The 24,749-nt window shown below is 43.7% G+C and overlaps 1 protein-coding gene across 4 annotated transcripts in view; it reads right to left on the bottom strand.

Annotated features, from left to right (window-relative positions):
* Nucleotides 1-24,749, bottom strand: part of ARHGEF37 (Rho guanine nucleotide exchange factor 37) — a 92,979-nt gene that overhangs the window by 49,321 nt on the left and 18,909 nt on the right. The window contains exons 2-3 of one of the 4 annotated variants that reach the window (XM_061616843.1): nucleotides 7,849-8,084; nucleotides 7,593-7,774 (exon numbers count right to left, since the gene is read on the bottom strand). The exons of 1 other annotated variant lie outside the window; for it this stretch is intronic. The gene's annotated coding sequence lies outside the window, so the exon portion shown is untranslated. Of the gene's footprint in view, nucleotides 1-7,592; nucleotides 7,775-7,848; nucleotides 8,295-24,749 lie in introns of those variants that run through there. 2 more of the 4 variants (XM_061616841.1, XM_061616842.1) reach the window with 2 other exon arrangements.

Here is a 24,749-nt window from a genome sequence, read left to right on the forward strand (position 1 = left end):
CCTCTGTGTTGCTGTTGTTTTAGACAGTTGACATTCCTGGTAAGTGCTGCAATGACTGGGACCCCCTGCCTGACTCTGGCTCCAGAGAGAAGCTGCAGTTAATCTTGCAGCCTCTTGCATCAGCTCCTGGCTGGGTCAGGAGGCATAAAAGCCCTGTTGCCCTTGGGCGGCGGGTCTGCCGCTGGTGGGGTTACCACCGAAAAGCCCCTTAGGGAGTCCCGAGGGCAAGGGCACTACCCTCATCTATTTCTTTCTTTCTTTTTTTCCCTAACCAATCTGGGGGAGGTTGGTAGTGGGGAAGGCATATGGCTCATGTGTAGTTCCTGCGCAGGGTGAACTGAATGATAGGAGAGAGTTGTCAGATGTCTTCAGAATAAGAGTCTGTAACTGGCAGAAGGCTGGCCCTCCCTGGGTGTGAGATGTGCCCTGTGTGATAAATATTGAGTGAGTCTGTCTGTTCCCAATTCTCACAGAGGCCTACTGGGATAATTGGCTCAGATAGGCTTTGTTGGCGTGCTCATGTTGGGACCATATCAGGTGTTTTCGAGGAGTCTTAGTAAGGAGGAACATGGGTGATGCCACCCTAATTTAAGTGATCATGGGTAGAGGAAGGTATAGCCATGTGGAGGTGGTGAAATACCATAGAAGACGAAAACAAGGCTATCTACGCCTTGTTCCTCCCTCCCACTACTCTCATGGATGGGTTCCTTGTTGTACATCTGCTGTGCTCACTCGCCTGTATGTGTTGTTGTTTAACGCCAGATCGGTACACAATAAGGCCATATCCATGATTTGATTGTGGATGAAGGTGTTGATTTTGTGTGCATTACCGAGACCTGGGCGGGTGAGCTGGGAGGAGTTGATCTGACCCAGCTTTGCCCACCTGGATACTCCTTGCAACACCAGCACAGGCTGCAAGGACGGGGGGGGAGGAGTTGCTGTGGTCTACAGAACTTCCATCTCTGTCACCAGGAAACCAACTTGGAGCTGGCTATGAGGGCCTGCACCTGGTGTTGGGCCAAGGAGAGAGGAAACTAGGGTTGCTGCTGGTGTACTGTTCACCCTGCTGCCCGGCAGCTTCTCTGACTGAGCTGGCGGAGGCCACCTCGGCTGTGGTATTGGTGACTGGTGATTTAGTTCTGGGTGATTTCAACGTCCATGCTGAGGCTGCCTCTAGTGTTCCGGCTCGGGACTTCATGGCCTCCATGACGACCATGGGGCTGTCTCAAGTTGTCACCCGCCCGACGCAGAGGGCAGGGCACACCCTCGACTTGGTTTTTGCTCCAGATGGAGGAAGCGGTGGTCTGGAGATAGGGGGTGAATATCACCCCACTGTCATGGTCAGACCACTTCCTGGTGAAGTTTAGACTTGTAGCTCCGATCCTTCCCTGCAGGGGTGGTGGACAGATTAAGATGGCCCGCTGCCAGAGACTAATGGAATCCACTGGATTCCTGAATGCCCTGGGGGAGTTCCCAGTAGATAGAGCAGGTGTCCCTGTTGAAGCCCTTGTTACGCTGTGAAACAGAGAGGCGCGTCAGGCTCTTGACATGGTTGCCTCAGAGTGCCCTCTCTGGCATTGTGGAACCCAGTTTGCACCTTGGTACACCAGTGAGCTAAGGGCAATGAAACAGGCTGGACAACAGCTAGAGGGCAACTGACGAAAGATGTGCTGTGAGGCTGATCAGGCACGAGTAAAACATCATAACCGTGCCTACTGTATGGCAGTGAGAGCGGTGAAGAAGGCCCACTTCTCTGCCTCCATCACATCCTCAAGTAGCCGTCCGGTGGAGCTTTTCCATATTGTCAGGGGTCTGTTGACATCAACTCCAGGAAATGGAGTCTTAGACCCTTCGGAGGCCCACTGTGAATTGTTTGCAAGGCACTTTGAGGGTAAAGTTGCTCACTTCCATAGCAGTCTTGATGCCCCATCCACATCTACTGTAGGTGTCCCAATGAGGTGTCCAGTGCAATGTCTGCTGCAACATCTTGGGAACGGTTTCAGTTGATGTGGCCTGATGACGTAGACAATGTGCTTGCTATGATGCAGCCAGCAACGTGTCTTCTTGACCCTTGCCCTTCTTGGCTTATTAAAGCTTGCTGACAGGGTTTGAGTGAGTGGATCCAGGGTGTGGTCAATGCATCATTGCAAGAGGGAGTGGTTCTAGCCGCCCTGAAAAAGGTGGTGATCTGACCGCTCCTGAAAAAGCCCACCCTGGACCCATTGGTCTGCAACAATTACCGACTGGTCACAAGTACCCCCTTTTTAATGAAGGCGACTGAGAGGGTTGTGGTGCAGCAATTGCAAGTACTGTTGGATGAAACAGATTACCTTGACCCATCCCAGTCTGGATTCAGGCCTGGCTATGGGACTGAATCAGCCTTGGTTGCCCTTTATCGTGAGAAGGTTGGGGGAGTGTGATCCTGTTACTCTTACTTGATCTCTCAGCAGCTTTTGATACCATTGACCATGGTATCCTTCTGGGACTGTTTTACAGTGGTTCCGATCCTATCTCCAGGGTCATTTTCAGAAAATAGCATTGGGTGATTGTCTTTTGGGCCCCTGGCAGTTGTGCTATGGGGTGCCACAGGGCACCATCTTGTCCCCCATGCTGTTTAACATCTATATGAAGCCCCTGGGAGTGGTCATCGGGAGATTTGGGGCAAGGTGTCAGCAGCATGCTGATGATACCCAGCTCTATTTCTCTGTAACATCTGAATCGGGAGAGGCTGTGCAAGCCCTTGACTGCTGCCTGGACTCGGTGGTGGGCTGGATGAGGGCCAATAAAATGAGTCTGAATCCTAGCAAGACGGAGGCGCTGGGGGTTGATGGTTCCCGAGTTTAGATAATTGGTCAGTTGCCTGCTTTAGATGGGGTCGTACTCCCTCTGAAAGAGCAGGTCCATAGTCTGGGGGTGCTCCTAGATGCATCTTTGTCACTAGAGGCCCAGGTGACCTCAGTGGCTAGGAGTGCCTTTTACCAGCTTTGGCTAGTAAGACAGCTGTGGCTGTTTCTGGACCGGGATAGCCTGACCACTGTCGTCCACGCACTGGTAACTTCCAGGCTGGATTACTGTAATGCACTCTATGTGGGGCTGCCCTTGAGGTTGGTCTGGAAGCTGCAGCTGGTGCAAAATGCGGTGGCGAGGGTGCTCACAGGGGCAAGGTATCGCCAGCATGTCACCCTGCTGCTGAAAAAATTGCACCGGCTGCCCATTTGCTACCGGGCCAAGTTCAAGGTTCTGGTTTTGATGTAGAAAGCCCTATACAGCTTGGGACCAGGATACCTGAAAGACCATCTTATCCCTTATATACACAATCACTGCACTCTGCAGGTGAGAGCCTCCTGCAGATACTATCTTATCAGGAGGTCCGTTCTGTACAACATAGAAAACGGACCTTTAGTGTGGCGGCACCTACCCTGTGGAACTCCCTCCCCTTAAATATTAGACAGGCGCCATCTCTGTTATCTTTTCGGCTCCTATCGAAGACCTTCATCTTTCAACAAGCCTTTTAAGTTGAGACCTTATCCCAGTCTGCATCTGTGTTGGAACTGCTTTTTAATATGCTTTTAAACCTTTTTTTAAAAAAAATGTTTTTAACTTTTTTTATGTCTTCAAAGCTTTTTTTAAAAAATGTTTTAACGTTGTTTTGTTTTAACGTATTTTAATGTCTGTTTTTATGATGTTTTAAAATGTTTTTAGTACTTTTGTTTGCCGTCCTGGGCTCCTGCTGGGAGGAAGGGCAGGATATAACGCAAATAAATAAATAATAGTGGAATAATTGTATGGTGTGAATATGGCCTAAGGAAAAAAAAGGTTGCTTGTAACCAAGGTTTGTTCTTGGCTTACCACTCATGGTTTGTTTGAGGAAGACAAACCACGTGCTTGGCAATAGTGTAGTAGCAAATTCAGAAGCAGGGTCCCTTCATGACAGTCACGCCATGCCCCCTCACAACGATGCCCCTGCACAGCCTCACCCCCTTCTAAGATTATGCAACCTGCTATGATTATTATACAATAGAATGAGCTTTCAGTCTCTTACTTTGTATGGAGTAGCTGCGCTTAGCGATGCGTTGCAACAATCAATGCAGATCTTCATGTGTTGCATTTCAGCTGGATCTACTATTTTATGTGCACATGCATGGGCAAATGTAAGGTAAGGAACTTCCTTTGCTGAGTTTTCCTTCTTGTTTGCCATACTAAGACTCAGAGTAATTGCATTTGGGCAGAGCTTATGAGTTTTAGGAGGAAACATAATCATGGAAATTGCTGGATCTAACCTTTAGTGTTGGCTGCACCACACACACACTTAGGCATATTCATTTGCAGTTCACCTTACCATGCACGACACACACATGAAAATTAAAAGCTGAAACATCATCAAACACACACACACTTCCCCCACTCCTTGAATGTATTTTTTTCCTCTCTTTCCTTCCTCCCCCCTACTACTCCTGGCTATGGGCTGGAACAAAACTACACATCTTCCCCCCCTCCTTTTACTAGACTGAAAATAAGAACCTTGTTAACAAGCAAACAAACTGGAAGTCATGCTGCAGAGAGAGAGCACCCCCCTGCTTCAGCCCAAGTTCTCTCTTCCCCCACCTCCTTTTCCACTTTCCCTTGCTTGTTTGCTCTCCGTCATCACCTCCATACTCGTTAGTCCTTCCCACACGTGCCTTCTCAACAGAGGTCTCTAGGAGCTAACCAACATGAAAGGGGAGTGTGTTAGCTACTGAGAAGAGTCTTCTCAGTGACTGACTCGCCTCCTTTCACTCTGATTGGCTCCAATCAGCAGGAAAGGACATTGAAGACTTAGGGACCCTGCTGACTCTATTCCCAAAAAAGGTAGGGGTCTAAGACACCCTGGAACCCTGGACGACTACACTCCTGATGCCTGGATTTGGACATAATGTTAAGCCAAACCATGGCTTAGCTTCTAATAGCATTAGCAGCAGGGGAGGAATAAAGTGGTCACAGTTTCCATTCTGTGTATCAGCACACTGCACATTTGCCTTTAAAGCATAGTTAAGTTTAACTATGGTTTAATGTGATGTGCAAATGCTGCCACTGTATTAATAACTACCAAAGTGCATAGTACGTTAGGAGTCAACAGATCTACATGTCTGATTAAACTAATTTGGTAACCTGTGGGCATTTAATGATGATAATGCGACTGCTTTATTTGATTGTGCCTTTTGTCATCATTGTCATGTGAGCAAATAAGATATGCAGTTTGGTGTGTGGGAGGAATTAATAAAAACATCAAAAAATCTGAAAATATAATCACGTTGCTTCATAAGGACTTTAGCTGCAGTGTTCAGAGGCTGCCTCTCCATCAACTCTTGAAAGACATTTCTGAGGAAGTAAGAGGTTGATTTTAAAATCTGTGTTGTTTGTTACAGAAAAAGAGAGAGGTGGGAACATTTGTTTATTGCAAGAAACATGCCTCCTCCCTTTGTCCTGTTTCCTTCCTGCTGGCAGAAAATGGAAGGAAATGAATCAGACAGTTTATTCCTTGAATTCTGTATAATGCTGTTTTCAAAGTGAAAGAGGGAGAGGCACAGACAAAATGTTCCAACCAGAATCACGTTGTCAAGGCAAGACTCTTGAAAGAAGATCATCAAGAGAAACAAAGTCTAACATGAATCAACTCTCACCAGAGTATGGAACTGTTTTTACCTGGAACACCAATTAATTTTGAAGCCATTGTCAAGTGCTGGGCCGAAGGAGGCCAAATGATGTGTACAAGGAAGATGTGGGGGTGGGCGAGAGTCAAGCAGACCAAAGTATTCTAAGCTAAATGGGACACTTTACAGTGGAAATTTTGGAACTGTTGCCGGAATTTTAACAATCTAGTTGTGGAATTAGGACAAAATTAAACTCAAAATGAATTTGCGTTTGTTTACAGGTCACATGCATGTCAGGGATCATTTTGATGATCACCAATAAGACCCGTGGAGACTATGGAGTCTTCTTATTTGTAGGAACTCTTTGTACCCTTAGAGTACATTGAAAAAATATTTTTCTTTAAATGAAGATTTATTGTTATTATTAGTAATATTAATTAAATTTATATCCTGCTCTTCCTCCCAAAGGGACACCATTTATGTTCTGGATTTCCCCACAGAAGGTTCAAGAATATAAAGAAATCTCTTTCCTACACATAGGGAAACTATGAGTGGTGGGACAGGAAGAAAAGGGGAAATAAGACAAACATTAGGGCTTGCCCAAAACTTCACATTTGATGTAAGGAGGACAAAAGGCGCAGAAAGTGAAAAGATAAATACAGTTTTGTTGGGTTCTCAACAAGGGAAACAAGAGTTGTTGGGTCTCGAATCTGGACCTAAAGAGCAACTCTCTTTGCTGCATCGAAAGGGAATTCTTCCAGTTGTGGCTTCCACTGTAACTGCAGCATAAAGAACATAAGAAAAGCCCTCCAGGATCAGGCCAAAGGGCCATCTAGTCCACCATCCTGTTATCAGAGCAGGCAACCAGATGACTATGGAAAACCAGCAAGCGGGACCTGAGCACATGATCACCACCTGCGATTCCCTGCAACCAGTGTTCAGGGGCATACTGCCTCCAACTGTGGAGACAGAACTCCCGCCCCCCGGCAACGCAATACGGGAGTAGCAAGGGCAAAAAAGATGTGAAGGGTGGGGGATGAATTTCACATATTGATCTGAACTAACCAGCTAGTTCTTTCACTGAAGGCATCTACGAGGACTTGCAAATGTGTAACTTTGGTAGAACTGTGCCCTTGCAGATGGGACAGGGTGGATGGAACGTTGGTCAATACAAGACTGGTACTACCTTTCCTACTTAACTGTTCTGTTATTTTGGTCACAGTTAATAGCCCTTTGTATGCCCGAGAGCCACCCTGTTAGATATGGATTCCAGCCGCTTCAATCAACATATGGCAAAAAGGAGGGCGAGAAGGTCCAGTATAAACACTTTTCACAGCTGAATAGTAAGCTTAGTATTCTGCCTTGGGCCCAATAACAAACTCTATCAGCATGTTTAGAGAAAGCATGTAGTTCAACCCTGTTGGGAATATATCACTTCAGAGGATTTCATGACCGAGTGCTTTCACCTGCCTGCAAAACCCAAGTGTGTCAGGGAGTATGAATATAGTCCTCTCACACGTACTATTTTTCCTGATACTGGGACTTCTTAATGTGGGAAAGCATGCAAACATGCCATCCCTCACTTTTCCAAACATGCCACTCCAGTGCCAACAGGGCTGCAACACATGATGTTTGTGAACATGTACAAGCACTGCACAGAAACCAGGCCAGAAGGAATCTGTTATCATCCATTTGGTAACCATACCTCCTTATGGTAGCTTACCAGACAAAGTTGGATTACCAATCCTGGCAGGGTTTCCATGTCGTTAATAATTGACAGGGGGCAAAGAACTAGAAACAGGTGCTGCTTTCCGCAACACTGCAATTCTATGACTCAACTGCACCTGTTGAATTTCTGCATATTGTGCTGCTGTTAAACGCACAAGAGCCCAGCCTAAAAGTAAATGGTGGCAAACCTATTGACTCTATGCAAATCATAGAAACAGCAGCTTTCCTTTTTACCTCCTCTTCCTGTGACAGATGCCTGCTCTTTTTTTCCCCAGAAGGCAGTGAACGTGCAGAATCTGGAATGTGGTTATGCAGCCTTTCCACTCATCCATGCAGGAAGAGACAGCCATCCCTGATTAATGGCTGCCCTGTAGATTTTGCGAGCCACACACATTTCCAAGGACTTGGCCCCTGCCCTGTCAGAGAATAACTACCGTCAGCAAAGCCATTGCTGTCGAGTTCTTTGGTTTCTTGCCTATTTAATTCTTACCTGCTAATTAGCCAGGGATTTCTCAAGTCTGTTCAAGCTGCCTCAGCTGCCGCCGCCATTGCCTTTCAGGGAGTTAATGATAAACCCGCTGCATTCCAGTTGCAGCAACACAGCCTTGTGTGTGTCGACAGAACCGGCCCACTCAGCTGTGTGCAAGTGTCTGTGCAGCAGGCCCAGCTCCGTTCCCTCGCTGCCATTCTCTTTCTCTCCGGGCACTGTTTGCTGCAGTCACAAGGCTGTAGACGTCCAAGAGAGAGTCTGATGAGTGTTTCTGCTCACAGGATTCCCTATGCAGCAAAAAACACAAAAAAGGAACGCAGCCAAGGCAACAGCTGCCTCAGCGGCAGCAGGCCAGCTACAGATTGCTGGATAAAAGTGAAATGTCTTGGGAAGCCAATAACTAGGCCTGACATAGGGAGTAGAGGAAATAACAAACACCTTCACACAAAGTAGGAAAATTCGGTGGGGATCAGACACCAGTGGTATGGGCCGCACACTGCAACTCAGCTGAGCTGACCAAGCTTTGGCAGTCTGTCCAGAGCACTCCCCCAAAGCCTGTTTACTAACTGGCAACCAATCTCTCAGCATGATCCAGCCGTGACACAACATCCCTGGGTAGCTTCATTTACTTTTATTAACAAGCCTTTTTCTGGGGCTTTATGACAGCCATGAACTAACATGGTTCGCTTTTTAACTACCCCTAAAAAATAAACGACCTGTACTCCTGCTGCCATGCCTTACAGGTGGGGATATAACCTCTCCCCAGAGGTTGATTTCTGAGCATTTGGTAATTACAGGTATTTGCACCATAACAGCCCCAAATCAAAACAGATTTGATTGGGAAGGAGCACAAATTTACCAGTGGATGGGGGAAGTTTTCATGTTTAATTCATGTTTATTAAATTTTCACATCTTGATAATCAGGGGCAGGAGGGTGACTCTAAAAATGAGCAGCCAAGGTTCTCTGATCTGATTGCACAGTTTTATCATGGTCTAGCTGGCTCTCTCAATGGTTTTATGCTAGTGTGCCTGGCCGCCCCTCTAGGAAGGTTTCCTCAAGGTGACCTAGGAAGATTGAAGAGAAGGACTAGCATCACATCCCAGAATTCTTCCAGTGATGGCCTTTTGTGAACTACAGGAGGACCTGTTCACTGATATCAGCACATTTGCCTTATGCTGAATTTGCCTTTCATCTTCCCTGTTTTGTGTTATCATCACTGAAAACTAATGAAATCTGAAATCTAATGTCAGCACTTAACAAACTTTTATCATTTTCATGGGATTTGTTAGCCCGACACTGCTCTTTGTCATATGTAGCTGCTTTTCTCTGGTTTGATTATTTTTCTTTTATGTTTTGTGCTGTTGGTTTTTAGCTATATTGTTGCTTCTGCTTGCTTTTTTATTTTGATGATTCACTTTAAGCATAGGTTTATGGAGAAAGGCAACTAATAAGAACATACTGATTTTGACATTTTCAAAGTTTGAGCAATAGATGCATTCTTGGACACTGGAATAGTGCAAATGGAGGACTGCAGATTATACAGCCATAAGAGTGGCTGTATACTACAGCCAGCGTGGAATTTTCACAGTTTGCAATGTTAAATTGAAAATACCCGCCATGCCATTCTGATGCTTTCCATAAGCTCATTTCAAAACAAAACCTTACAAAACTTATAGTCCTGAACTCAGAAACACTTGCTTAACAGCACTCTCAATTTTCATGGCGATACACGATTCTATGAAACCCCAGAGCCCTTTTGGACTTTTTTCTCTCAGAGTTCTCATAATCTGTTGAAATTCATTAAAAATCAGCCATGTTCACAGAGTACCTGTAATCCTGTTAAGGACCTTGCCCCATGCTCTGACCTTCATCTTCTGCAGTTTAAAAGTTAAAAAATGCCTGGCTGATTTTTAATTAATTTAAGAAATTTTGGCTTGAACCCAATTATAATGTCAGGCATGCTCCGTAAGAACCAACTGTCAGTGTTCTAAAAGCCAGACTCAAAGCTGCTGGGCTTGCCTAATCAGGGGGCCACACCCACACCAGACTTTGATTTCAGTGAGACAGTCATGGCTTCCCTCAAAGAATCCTGGGAAGTGTAGTTTGTGAAGGGTGCTGAGAAGAGACTCCTATTCCACTGACAGAGCTCCAGTGGCCAGACTGGTTTAACAGTCAGCCACTCTGATTGAAGGTCTGTGAGGGGAACAGGGCGTCTCCTAGCAACTCTCAACACCCTTCACTAACTACACTTCCCAGGATTCTTTGAGAGAAGCCATGACTGTCCAAAGTGAAATAAAGGTCTGTTGTGGATGTGGCCAGGGACAGCTTTGGTTTAAATTTGTGTGGGAGGCTACATGTGCCTGCTGTAGAATAAAAAGGTGGGGGAAACGCTGAAAAGCAATGATACTATACACAATGTTTTCCTTTTGGAAAGGAAAGGGGCTTCCCTTCTGCCCAGTGCCCTCCCATCCAATCCCCTCCCCCTCCCCTCCCCTCCCCCTCCCCCTGGTCAGTGTTGGACTATGACTTGGGAGACCCCACACAGCCATGAAGCTCACTGGGTGGCCTTGGGCCAGTCACTGCCTCTCAGCCTCAGAGAAAGGCAATGGTAAAACCACATCTGAATACCATTTACCATGAAAACCCTATTCAAAGGGTCGCCATAAGTCCAGCTGACTTCAAGGCAGTCCATTTCCATTTTCAAACATGATTGCACAGAAATAAATCCCATTGAACTCAAAAAGTACAGTATACAAATGATCAAACCCTCCCTTCCTTCTTGTCCCTCCTATTCCCTCCCTCTTCCCCCTCCCCTTCCTCCTCCCCATGGTCAGTTTTACCTATCTTAAGCATGATTGCACGGAACTAAATACCATTGAACTCTATAAGTATGCAAATGATCAAACCTGCCCTCCCCTCCCCCTTCCTTTGGCCCCCTCCAATATGCTCCTTCCCTTTCCCCCTCCCCCTCCTCCTCCCCCATGGTCAGTTTTTCCTACCCCTTCATTCCCCTCTCCTCTCCCTTCCTCCTCCCCTCCCCTCTTCCTTCTTCCTCCTCCCCTGCCCAGTCCAGCCCTCCCTCCCTTCCCCCCAGTCAGTTTTACCTATCCTAAACATGATTGCATGGGAGTAAATCCCACTGAACTCAATAAACATGCAAATAATCAAACCTGACCTTCTCCCCTCCCCCTCCTGCCTGCTCCCACCCCCCTCCTCCCCTCTGCCCTTCCTCCCCTCCTTGCTCCTCCTCCTCCCCTCCCCATCCCCTGTGGTCAGTTTCACCTATCCTAAGTATGATTGCAGGGTAGTAAATCTCACTGAACTCAATAAGCAAATGATCAATCCATTCTCAGCAAACTTGCACAGGATCCCATTTCTTCCCTCCTGGATTAAAAAGCAGAGAAATTCACTAATAGGCAAAAAGCCAGGGCCGGTTCAAAAGGGCGGCCAGGTTGGGCACTGACCCGAGGGCCGCGGAGCTACAGGAGCTCCTGAGGGGCCCTCTGTTCCCCTGCCACGGATTGCAGGATAGGAGCCGCCCACCGAGCCACCCACCATGTCCGCCATCCCCCTGCTTCACCTACCTTGCTCTGCTGTTCTTTGCGGCTGCACGCATTGCACGCACAGGGTTGCCATCAATTAAGATGGCGGCCGAGGTTTCAGTAAAGGACTGAAGCCTCTGCTGCCATCTTGGTTGATGGCAGCAATGCGCACACTGGCATGTGATAATGGCAACCCTGCACACACAGCGTGCACAGCCGCAGATAGCAACAGAGCAAGGTAGGTGAAGGGGGTGATGGCGGGCATGGCTGGTGGCTCGGCGGGTGGCTCGAAAGCTTTGGCCTGTCTTGCGATCTGTAGGACGGCTCCTGCCACGGATCGCAGAAGGGGAGCGGAGGGGCCCGGGGCAGGCAAATGACCAAGGGCCCCGGCATTCCTGGAGCCGGCCCTGCAAAAAACCTTGCAGTTTAAGAACGTACCTATAGCCCACAGATACTTCCATCCAACTTTAAAAAGCAAGGAAATTGCACAGCTATGGTGAATGCACCAGGGGAGCAGGAGACCTGACCTCCTCTCTGAGATATTGGACTGTCCTACACATTTGTGAAAATGCAAACACAATTTGGGTTGGTCTTTCACAGTCCCATCCACTTGCTGTGTAGCTTGGAAGAATTTGGTAATGTGCCTCTGAGCATATGGTGAGTGGTGGCAACACCTGCAATCAGCCCAAATAATAGAAAGAAGACATGTGCTGTGCTGATCTTGTTTCAGCAGGGAGGAAGCAACATTATTAAGACAGTTGATACAGTTCAGATGGTCATTTTAAATATGTCTGATTTACTTTGCAATTTTAGTGAATTTTCTACAGGAAATCATTTTCTTTTGTTTCTATTTCTCTGAATATGTGAAGTACAGCAACACTTTGCAAAAATTTACACTAAAAAAACTCCAGACATAATTGTGGAATAATGGCACTTCTGCAGAATAGTCTCCAGTGGATATCAGGAGCGTCTCAATTTGCAGAAGATAAAACAGTGGGAGGTGAAATATATTCTAGCAAAATTCTAGATGTGCTCTATGTTTTTAATTGACCGTGCCCATCTTGCCTTAAATGAAGTGGTTTAAACATGTGACTAATGAAGCCACTGGGTCAAATCCGAAAGGAAGCCCAGAGGCTGATGCACATAGATGCGAAAGGAGAGTCCGGAGTTGTATGACGCACACAATAGGAACATGGAATGTGAGAAGCATGAACCAGGGAAAGTTAGAAATTGTCAAGCAAGAAATGGAACGCATCAACATTACAATACTTGGTGTGAGTGAATTAAAATGGACAGGAATGGGACATTTTCAATCAGGCAACTACAAAATATTTTATGCAGGAAATGAGAAATTAAGAAGAAATGGGGTTGCTTTAATAGTGAGAAGTGATGTAGCAAGAGCAATTAGGAGCTACAACACAAGGTCTGAGTGAGTTATATCAATGAGATTAAATGGGAAACCTATCAACATAACATCATCCAAGTCTATGCTCCACCGTCAAACACAGAAGAAGAGGAATTGGAGAGATTTTATGCAGAAGTACAGGAAGAAATTGATCACACACCAAAACAAGATGTGCTGATAATCATGGGGGATTGGAATGCAAAAGTAGGGAACAGAGAAGAATTAGGAATTGTGGGGAAATGGGACCTAGGAGACAGAAATGAAGCAGGAGAAAGACTTATTGAATTCTGTGAAGCCAATAATTTGTTTCTTGCAAACATAGTTTTTGAACAACTGAAAAGACGACTGTACACATGGACATCAAATGGTCAATATAGGAATCAAATTGATTATATAATTGATAGCAGAAGGTGGAGAAGTTCCATACTTTCTGCAAAAACAAGACCAGGAGCAGACTGCGCTATAGATCATGAACTGGTCGTATCGAAAATCAGAGTAAGGCTAAAGAAGAACAACAAAGCAATCATAATGCCAAAATACAATTTAAATAACATCCCAGAAGCATATAAAGATCAAATAAGGAACAGGTTTGAGGCTTTAAACTTAGTTGACAAAGAACCAGAAGAACTATGGAATGAAGTCAGAGACGTTATCAGGAAAGAATGCAAAAAGACAATAAAAAAGAGAGAAAGACCTCAATGGATGACTGAAGAAACTCTTAAAATGGTTAAAGAGAGAAGCAAAGCAAAAGCAAAAGGAGATAGAAACACAGTCAGAACCCTAAATGCAACAATACAGCGACTAGTACGTAGGGACAAAGAGAATAGTTACTGTATAGAAATAGAAGAGGACAACAAAAAAGGTAGAACAAGAGCCCTGTTCCAAAAGATTAGAGAAATGAAAGGGAAATTTAAACCAAGAGTAGGGATGTTGAATAATCCACAGGGGAACACACTGACTGACTGAGATAAAATAAAAGGAAGATGGAAGCAATACACTGAAGATCTCTATAAAAGAGATGCCCGGATGACAGATTCTTTCACAGAGGAACTGTATGATGAAGAACGAGAAATTTTAGAATGCGAGGTGAAAGCTGCTCTTAAAATACTTGGAAGAAACAAATCACCAGGAACAGATGGCATACCAATAGAGTTGCTACAAGCTCCTGAGACTGAATCTGTCCACATTTTGACAAAAAAATCTGTCAAGAAATATGGAAAACCAAACAACGGCCCACAGACTAGAAGCGTTCCATATACATCCCAATTCCAAAGAAAGGGGATCCCAGGGAATGCAGTAATTATCAAACTATTGCCTTAATATCCCATGCAAGTAAAGTAATGCTCAAGATTCTACAACAAAGGCTCTTGCCATATATGGGGCGAGAAATGCCAGATGTCCAAGCTGGATTTAGAAAGGGAAGAGGAACCAGAGATCATATTGCAAACATACGTTAGATAATGGAGTGGACTAAGGAATTTCAGAAGAAAATCACCCTGTGCTTTATAGATTACAGCAAAGCCTTTGGCTGTGTAGATCATGAAAAACTATGGAATGCTTTAACAGAAATGGGGGTGCCACAGCATCCAATTGTCCTGATGAGCAACCTATACTCTGCACAAAAGGCTACTGTAAGGACAGAATATGGAGAAACCGATTGGTTCCCCATCGGAAAGGGTGTGCGACAGGGGTGTATTTTATCACCCTATTCATTTAATCTATATGCAGAACATATCATACGGAAAGCAGGATTGGACCAAGATGAAGGAGGTGTGAAAACTGGAGGGAGAAATATTAATATGCAGACGATACCATACTACTAGCAGAAACCAGTAATGATTTGAAACGAATGCTATTGAAAGTTCAAGAGGAAAGCACAAAATCAGGACTATGGCTGAACGTCAAAAAGTAATGACAACAGAAGATTTATGCAACTTTACAGTTGACAATGAGGACATTGAACTTGTCAAGGATTATCAATACCTTGGCACAGTCATTAACCAAAATGGAGACAATAGTCAAGAAATCAGAAGAAGGCTAGGACTGGGGAGGACAGCTATGAGAGAACTAGAAAAGGTCCTCAAATGTAAAGATATATCACTGAACACTAAAGTCAGGATCATTCAGACCATGGTATTTCCGATCTCTATGTATGGATGTGAAAGTTGGACAGTGAAAAAAGCAGATAAGAGAAAAATCAACTCATTTGAAATGTGGCGTTGGAGCTTTGCAGATACCATGGACTGCGAAAAAGACAAATAATTGGGTGTTAGAACAAATCAAATCAGAACTATCATTAGAAGCTAAAATGATGAAACTGAGGTTATCATACTTTGGACATATAATGAGAAGACATGATTCATTAGAAAAGATAATAATGCTGGGGAAAACGGAAGGGAGTAGAAAAAGAGGAAGGCCAAAAAAGAGATGGATTGATTCCATAAAGGAAGCCACAGACCTGAACTTCCAAGATCTGAACATCATGACAGATGCTACTGGAAGTCACTGATTCATAGGGTCGCCATAAGTAGTAATTGGCTTGAAGGCACATAACAACAACAAAGATTTGTCACATTCATAGAATTCTTGTTCTTTTGACAGCTGTGCAACAAGGAAGTTCAGGAGCTACAGCTTTTTGCAACAGGTGATGATGCTAAACTTTACCTCCTGAATTACTGCCTGTCGTGAAGTTGATCGCCACAAGTCGCAGTTGACTTGGAGGCACATAACAGCAACAAACATAGCAGGCTGAAAACATGCATCCTCTTTTTTCTAACAGCTAGAGTCATTGCTGAAGTAGCAACATATTGTAATCAGTCTGATTTCACATCAAACTGCAGTTTCAGATTCCACTGTTAATGCACCCAAAATAGAAATAGAACATAACCTCCAATTTGAAACACAAAAGGCTGTCTTCACCATCATGTGACATTGACCAATAAAAAGGCATTGAAATTAATAAAAATAAATTTGACACAGATTTCTAGGATGAATAATGAGGGAAATAAAATTTTCTAGTTTAGATTCTCTGCAGAAACATTAGTAACACAGGAAAGAAGCAAAGTAAGAAGAACACCAACAAACATACAAGAATATAATTCTCCATCTTTGGAAATGGCAGGTGTTTCCACCACTCACCATATGCTCAGAGGCACATGTTACCAAATTCTTGCAAGCTACACAGCAAGTGGATTGGACTGTGAAAGACCAACCCAAATTGTGTTTGCATTTTGACCAATTTGTAGGGCAGTCCAATATCTCAGAGAGGAGGTCAGGTCTCCTGCTCCCCTGGTGCATTCACTATAGCTGCCCAATTTCCCTGCTTTTTAAAGTTGGATAGAAATATCTGTGGGCTATAGGTACATTCTTAAACTGCAGTTTTTTTGCCTATTAGTGAATTAATATTTAGTTTTGCAAAAACAATCCCAAAACAGGCCTACAAGGAGATACTGCTGACAGCACACAAAAGCCAAGCAAGGATTGCAAAACAGACTGGGCAATAAGGAGGGCATACAGCAGGGTTTGCCACCTTTTTTTGCACCAGTAGTCACATTTTGAACTTTTGGAATTGAGAAAGTGCAATGGGCACACTTTGGTTCACAAAATGGCTACCATGGGTGCATGGCATAATGGTTGCCACATCTTAAAGAGCAGAAAGAGACAGGATCACAAAAAATGGTGTGGGCATGCTCCCCCACCAGCTGTTCCCATCAATAGGGAAAAGGTACAACTCACAGAGAGATGCTCTTTGCACCTCTCCTCTCTGTTCATAATAGATGGGTATCCAATCCTGGCATCCAATGAAACACGGCCATATCTAAGGGGTATGTGCTAATTGGAGGAGTAGCTGATGCAATTGGAGGAGTAACTAGCGCAAATAGGAACTGACCAGGAAGAGCAATTGGTTTCTTGTGCATTGTGGATTTTTGAGGGGATATTTATTGAGGTTTTTGTGGGCACCATAGAAGACACTGATGGGCACACTGGTGCCTATGGATGCCATGTTGGCGAGTCTTGGTCTAAAGACTTGAAGTACCTGCTATATAGGATTTGTCAATCTACACATTCAGGGATGGTTTTATCTAGCATTTTGCTTTGGGTACATGTCTGCTTCTATTACATATCACTATATTCTGAGGGCCAAACTAGACAAATGTGTCCTTAGGAGTTTCATCAGTGATTAAAAAAAATTGATACTAGGCATGAGAGGGTGATTTCCATTAGGACTGCAGTGTGCATAAAAGAGGGGGGGTAACCTTTTTCTCCCCTGCTGCAATAGGCATTATACAAATCACCCTTCCACACACATTGGGGCCTACGAGAACTTTCTTTCCAGGGCTAACAATAAGTGCAGAGAGTTAATTTTCATTGGGACCTATGGCAGGGTTGGAAAATATTTATTTATTTCTAAACTCTATTTATGCCGAGGTCCTGATGACAACTGGGTCTCCTGTGACTGCTATTAATTTTTTTTTTTAAACCTTCAAAAACAACAACCAGTGACAAGATTCCCACTGACACATATAGCTTGGCCTTAAATCAGAAATCCCCAGGTTTGTCAGTTGAGACCAACCAGTGGATCACCAGAGCCTCTTTGAGAAGTTTGCCAGATTAAAATTATGAATAGTTCAGAAAACTAACTAGAAAAAACACTTGCTGTTTCCCATAATATTAAAACCAGAGGGGCCCCGATGAAACTAGTGGTATATGACATACATTTAAAAAAGACAAAATGGACTTTTTGTCCTTCATGCAAGACAAAGTTATCTGAAGAGGTCATCCCCTAATATCTGGCAACATCACATAATAAAGCAAGGTTCAAAAGGTGCTAGAAGAATTAAGGGAAATAGGAAGTGATTATTAGCGATCACAGCACATATATCATTTTGCTAAGTGCCTCCCCTGGTTTTTGGAAGCAGGAGGTTATTACAGGGATTGAAGTGTGTTTATAGCCCAAACAATGGCTCTGATGAGCTAACTGTGCATAATTGATTGCTGAAACTCACACCACACACTTTGCAATACACAGCCATTGTGCTGATCTAGTATCTTACACATTGGTATTATTGTAGATACAACACTGAAAGAAGAAGACCACCAAGTGAAAGGCCTGTGCAGAAATAGTACAATCCTGCCCCCCGCTTGCCCACATTGCTTTCCACACTGGTGATCAGATTGTGCATGTACCTGGTTTTTACCCAATAAATCATTGAAGGAATGCTTAGTAAACAAGTTTGACTGACCATAGGAACTAGCAAAAGTAAGAAGTAGTGTTTGGTTCACTTAACCTTTAGTATCAGAATGGTCTTGTTTGTCACAGGAAGAGAGTAACAGGGAGAGTGTAGAGGGTGACAGTAGCCAGCAACTGAATGAGGTACTAGAATTGGGTTTAAAAGCCTTGGGATGGTCAGTACAAATGACCAGACAAAGTAAGGGTAGTCATGATATAAATGTAGTTTGTTGCATAAGCCTATTTTCTTATTATATATCCTTGGGCTCAAAAGAGACCTTGGTTATGCAGGCAGTAGGCTGTGTGAGAATCTAGTTTTAAACCTTCCAACCAATGATGCTTGTGCTATTTCTGTGGAAAGTGGTTTTACAACCTAATCTATCACTGTCATTTTTTCTTGCAGGTCAGCTAAGTTACTCTTTGCCTCTTTAATCACCACTCACCACTATCTATCCTATTCATCTGTCTAGCAATTACACTAGGAACAACCATATGCAACAACATTTACAGCTTTTGCTTGTCTTGTGCCTTCCAATTTTATTTGCAAGCCTTCTTAATCACAAGAATCTACATATTTCTTGGTCTTTGCCTTGCCCATTTATTAATGCACAATGCAGTCTAAAAGCTCAGATTTGGGGTTCTTTGGCATTCCATTCTCATTATGAAGTCAGATCAATGTAGTCTTCTTTTGTTGAGTTCTCCATTGATCCTTTCTTGAATTCTCAGCTCTTCTGTTTAATTTCATAGTCTGTGCCATCTGTTCACCTCACTCCTAATATTTTCCTCAACTAGCCCATCTCTGTGATCAATCTTCTTGTCCAATTTTCTCATCACCCTCTGTTCTGAATCATGCATCATTACCAGGCTGAACACCAACTGAATATTTTTCCTTTACAGCTTTACTGAGATTGTTCCTATTATTTCAAATACTCTTGAGTCTTCCAGAAACGATACTAACCCATTCTCTTATTATTTTTCTTTCTCACGTGTATCCAGTGCTGACATTTTTCTTAATATCTATCTTGCTGGTCTCATCAATCCAGCAGTATTGGGCTGCTTCTATGCGCCAGTTAGTTGCTTTGGTCCATGTACACCCTATTCAGCTATTCAGAGTACCTAGTTGAAGTCCATCAGCAAATGCATAGTTTAAAATGTGACCCTTAACAAAGTTATGGTGATGAAGTTCAGTTATTTCATCTGTCCGTCTCTGCGACATTACTAATACCCCAGCAAATCATGCTTGATCGAACTGTTGTGGTGCACATGATCTAGCATAAGCAACTATTTGAAAGAACATCAAGATCTTGAGATACTTGGCTTGGCTTTGAAAATGATTACTGTGAAAACCAACATTAAAATGACCTCCCTAACACAGAGATGAGTACATACTAAGTGTGATGTAAGTGATGTAACTAATCACAGCAGCAAGATTATTAGCACACCACGTCCAAACAGGGTAAATAGGGTCTTAACACCTCTTTGATGATGTTCCATTTAATGCTGTTATGATGTCGCCCTCTTAAATGACTAGTACTCATAACTTTCTTCCAAAGCAGAATACCCTGCCCCTACATGGCGTTTTGATCACTTGATACACTCAATTTTTAATGCATTTAAATGTTTTGAGATTGGAAATTCAACCTGTTTTCAATCCCATGTTCTGACAAAAACAAGCAAAATGTAAGCAGGAAGAAGTGGCAAAGTTCAATTGCATTATACACAACAATAGTAAGTTTTTGTCACAGTTGTGGACAGTTGTTAAAATTGTGCAAAATATGTTAAAAACGTGATGATTATTCTTCCATGGAGAGATACTTTGTGGAAAAGGCTTCTTACATTTTACATTTTTGTTTCTTTTTCCTGTTTCAGTGCCACACCAGCATCAAAATAGTTTGAAAAGCAATGCCTTTAACTTTCAGCCAACAGTTGTTTTCCGCCTATTAATGAGCTAATAAAGCTTTTAATCAGGGACTGGGGTACTAGCCTGTGACCCTCCAGATCTAGGCTCCTCCTATTCCCAGTCATTAGCCATGCAAGCAGGGGCTAATGAGAGTTGGAGTCTGACAACATATCCACTCCTGCTTTAAACTATCCTAAGCACTCAGAAGTCAATGGGATACCTCAGTAAGGCTGCATATGGCTTGAGCTGCATAATGGTTAATAAACTGATTAATCTGATTAAAGCTTTTGAATTTTGATTGTGTGCAGAAGCCTTAGGGATGAATGGATGCAACTACATTGTTTTAATGAAGATTAATTAATGCACAATAAGGGTTTTGTACTCAGATCTAAGAATTCTCACTTATTCCACACATAAAAATACACTGAAAGTCTAGGGAAAAGACTGTGCCTTGTGGTACCACCACTTAGGGATGAGTGAGAATTTCTATTCAGTTTGCATTTCAAGCCAAATTTGTCAAATTCACACTTTCTGATACAACATGAGAACCGAAACACAGCCGTACTTCAAAATTTGCACATTCGAATTTTATGATGCAGTTTGTAACCAATGGTCACAAAAATACATATATTAGGGGAAAGTATGCATAGAAATTAAGTGACAACTTTCAAAAATGCATTACACGATGAGAAACGGCTTGCAAAAATGTGTACATTAGCCAAAACTGCATGCAAAAATGTGTTTATTTGGAGAAATACACCCTAATATGCTGGTGAATTTTCATAAGAATTTTTTTTGAAAAAAATGCAAATTGCTGCAGAAATGTGGAGAACTGAATTTCAGACTGGAAAAATGAGAAAGAGAGAGAACCTAAACTGACAGATCTTCCCATCCCTACCACCACTCTAACCACCCTAATTGTGTGGGCCACAGCATAGACAGCAAGAGAGAGAAAGGGAAAGGTCAATGGATATTAGTGTAGGGGGGTTGAGGTGAGTAGAACATATTAAATACCACCTTTGTAGTTCCAAGAGGTTTATTTATGGGCTGAGAGCCTGTAATAGGCCTAGCTGTTCTGATGTCTGCCCATTTAATACATCATAAAGGTTTCTTTGGTGATCAGAGCTGCACTCAGAACATTATCTTTCAGGGTTTTAAGCAACCGTTCCTCTAATTTCATCACCACCCACACAATTCAATGTAGTCTAAATGTATTTTGTGTCTCACATCTCTCCCCTCTCATTTGAACTTTATAAAAGAATAGAAAATCTTAACTGAAAGCCCCATCATTCTCTCCCAGAGCAGAAATGGTTGCTGTTAACCTTCTTCCCCTGATCCTTCCAAGGGTCTCACAACTGAGCTGTTTAAATGCAGCTAATCAGGATGACAGGAAACCATATCTTCACATTGTAATTAACTGCAATGGTCTGTTGCTTCCAGCACAGAGCCACTTCTTTTTTTTCCAGGAGCTTCCTTTCCTAGTCCAATGCTTTCCATTTATTTGACTCCCCACAGTTTCCCCAAGGTTGTCTCAGGAAATCTCACATCCAGCATGATGGGGGTGGGGGACTTAGAAGCCAATCCTGTGGTCTCACTACGTTGGTCAACATACCTATGCCAGCAAAACCAGTAGACATTAATGTGATGATGAGATAATGTAGCAAGACTGATAGCCACTCTCACAGCATCCCTGGTAACTCCACCATTACCTGCTAATCACAACATTTCACACTACCCTCAAATTGCATGTGCAAGGGAGGCAGCAATTAATGTGCAACAGTGACATGATGACATCATGGAAACCATTTCACTCCATCTCTCAAACATAATGCACAAGCACACTCCCAGGAAGAGCCCACAGCACCTGGCCTATCAGATCCTCCCATGGCTCAATGGTTAGCAAGACAACAACTGACACCTGCAACCACATGTTCCTGGGCTCTCCATAGAAAGAGCCTTGAATCCCCTGATAGCCCAAATGCAGCCTGCAAACAACCTATTTGATAGGGACAGAGCCATTGAAGAGAGAAAGTGCCATTCAAATGATAATTAACAAGCCTATATACAAGGTCTTTTATGCTCTGCCCAAAAGGAGGTGGTGGAACCAGCAGTGACTCGCAAAGCATTTTGAGGGTAAAATCACTTCTCTCCACCAGGACCTCCACAGTTATAACACATGAGTCTCAAGAGGTGTCCAGAACACTGTCTTGTCCTGTTGTGTTGAATCAGTTTCAGTTAGTAAGGCTCAAGGACATGGACAAGGTGCTTGGTTTGGTCCGGGCAATCACCTACGCTGTTGCCCCTCATGGCTAATAAAAACAAGCAGAGAGTGGATAGCTAGCTGTGGCAGGGAGGTGATTAATGCCTCCTTGCAAGAGGGGGGTGGTCCCTGCCTGTTAAAAGGAGGCAGTAGTAAAACCATACCTTAAGAAACCCTCCCTGGACCCAGAAAATTTAAATAATTATCAACCAGTTACCAATCTCCCCTTTGGGGGCAAGGTTTTTGAAAGCATGGTTGCACACCAAATCCAAGTTCTCTAGGATGAAACAGATTTTCTGGATCATTTCACTTGAGGTTCAGGCCGGGTTTTGGCATGGAAACTGCTTTGGTCACTCTGTATGATGACCTATGTCAGGAGAGAGACAGGAGAAATGTGACTGTTCTCCTTGATCTCTCAGCGGCTTTCAATACCATAAACCATGCTGCCCTCAGACTTGAAGCTGGTTTGCTTTCCATGGAATGTCATGCGTGGCTCCTTACTACAAACTACTGGGCTAGAGTATCGTACGATCCACCCCCGGGTTATTTAACCCATATCTGGGGAGATACGTATTCCTCAAGTTGGAATAATTTCATAAGAAACAAACTCCGCATGATAGGCTTATCACCTGAATACCTCTCGTCCCAAACTTTATCTTCGGCTAAACTTGCCATCCGTACGCGGCTTAGAGATATAAACTTCCAAACAGCCATTACACAAGCTACCAAAACTTGTTCACCTATATATTTCCAACTGAAATTTGAACCTCTTAAGCAAGCCTCTTATTTGGATTTCCTTGAAATTCCAAAGCTTCGCGCAGCTTTCACTAGAGCCAGATTCAACTCTCTTCACTCTGCAATACTCCTGGGAAGGTACAAGGGGATCCCCTATAACCAACGCTTATGTCCATGTGGGAAAGATTCTGTGGAATCACTTGTTCATGTTATCTTAAACTGCCCAATGTACGATTCCATACGCTCTAAATACCTAGAGAACATGCTGCAGAGCATTGATTTGCTGACTCCTGATAACAAGATACGTTTTCTTGTTTCAGGAAATAACAGAGAAATCACATTGAAAGTCGCTAATTTCTTATATGCCGCTCAACAAATCCGTTCTAAGCTCCCCTAGGAAAAGTACTCTTTTATTTTTGAAATTCCCTGTATATATATGTATATATTTGAAAGTTTACACTGTTATTTTATCTTATCCTTTGTATTTTAATCCTGTTGTATCTTATGCTCATAACAAGTCGGGTCTATGACCGCAAATAAATATTCATTCATACCATAAACCATGATATTCTTCTGGAGCAGCTGTCCAAGTTGGGGGTGGGTGGTACTTCTTTACAGTGGTTTCAGTCCTACTTGAATGGTTATCTTCAGAGGGTGGTGCTTGAGAAATACTGTTCGGCCCAGTGAAAACTTCAAAGTGGGGTTCAGGCTTTGATTCTATCCCTCATGTGATTTAATATCTTCATGAAACTGCTGAGTGTGGTCATCTGAAGTTTTGGAATACATTGTTAGCAATATGCTGATGATGCATAGTTCTGCTTCTTTACATCTGCATGTGTTGCAGTGGATGCGCTAAATCGGTGTCTTTCCTCAGTAATGGACTGGATGAGAGCCAATAAACTGAAGCTTAATCCAGACAGGACTGAGGCACTGTTAGTGTTCTCTAGACCAGATGGATAAGTTGTGGTCTGCTCTGGATGGGGTTACACTCCCTCTGTCGAGCCCCAGCTCCCTCAGGGGGATCAAGGAGGGGGGCTGGATGAGCTTCAGCTCCCTCAGCTAGGGCAAGAAGAAGAATCAGAGGGTGTTGAGACTTTCAAGGACAATGAGGGAGGGGGTGTGGTTGACACTGTGCCAGTTCCCACAGACAGTTCTCCCACCGAAGAAGACTTTGCTCAAACTCCAGACACCCCAACAGAGCCGCTGGGGAATGTCCTGGCATGCACGCCAACTCCATCCCCCCTGAGCTCCCCTCCTGACACTTCAAATGCTTCCCCGCCTCCTGAAGCTGAGCCAGCACCTATCGAGCCTGTACTGTCAGATAAGCTGGCGGAGGTGCCCCCCCTCACCCCGCGTGAGACGTCGTGAGAAGTGCTTCGGTCAGAGGGAGAGTCTTTGAAGGAGTCAGAGATTACGGGCAAAGACCTTTCCTACTTAAGGCAGCGCCCCCCTGATCTGAGTGCTGAGTCAACTTTCTTCACACGCTGCAGAGTATGCTTATGTAGCTTAGTTAGGGACAGTAGTGAGTTAGCTTAACTAAGTCTATGAAGCACACTGCCTTTGATGTTTCAATTACTCTAATAAAACAAGAATTAATTTCATCCTCGTCTCCGTCTCATGACTCGCACTCTGGGCAGGACAGCTTGACTCAGCCACCATCCCTCTTCTCTGATGTTCCCATGACTGATAACATAGAGGAAAATGGCGGCGCAGCAGGGGGAATCCCAGTCACCCTTGAGACCTTGTATGCTGAGATCCAGAACCTCCAACTCATCACCCAGAATCTGCAAGCTGAGAACCAGAACCTTCGACCCCTGATTGCCCAGAG

The sequence above is a fragment of the Rhineura floridana genome, chromosome 3 (genome assembly GCF_030035675.1).
Source record: "Rhineura floridana isolate rRhiFlo1 chromosome 3, rRhiFlo1.hap2, whole genome shotgun sequence".
In the NCBI taxonomy this organism is placed as follows: domain Eukaryota; kingdom Metazoa; phylum Chordata; class Lepidosauria; order Squamata; family Rhineuridae; genus Rhineura; species Rhineura floridana.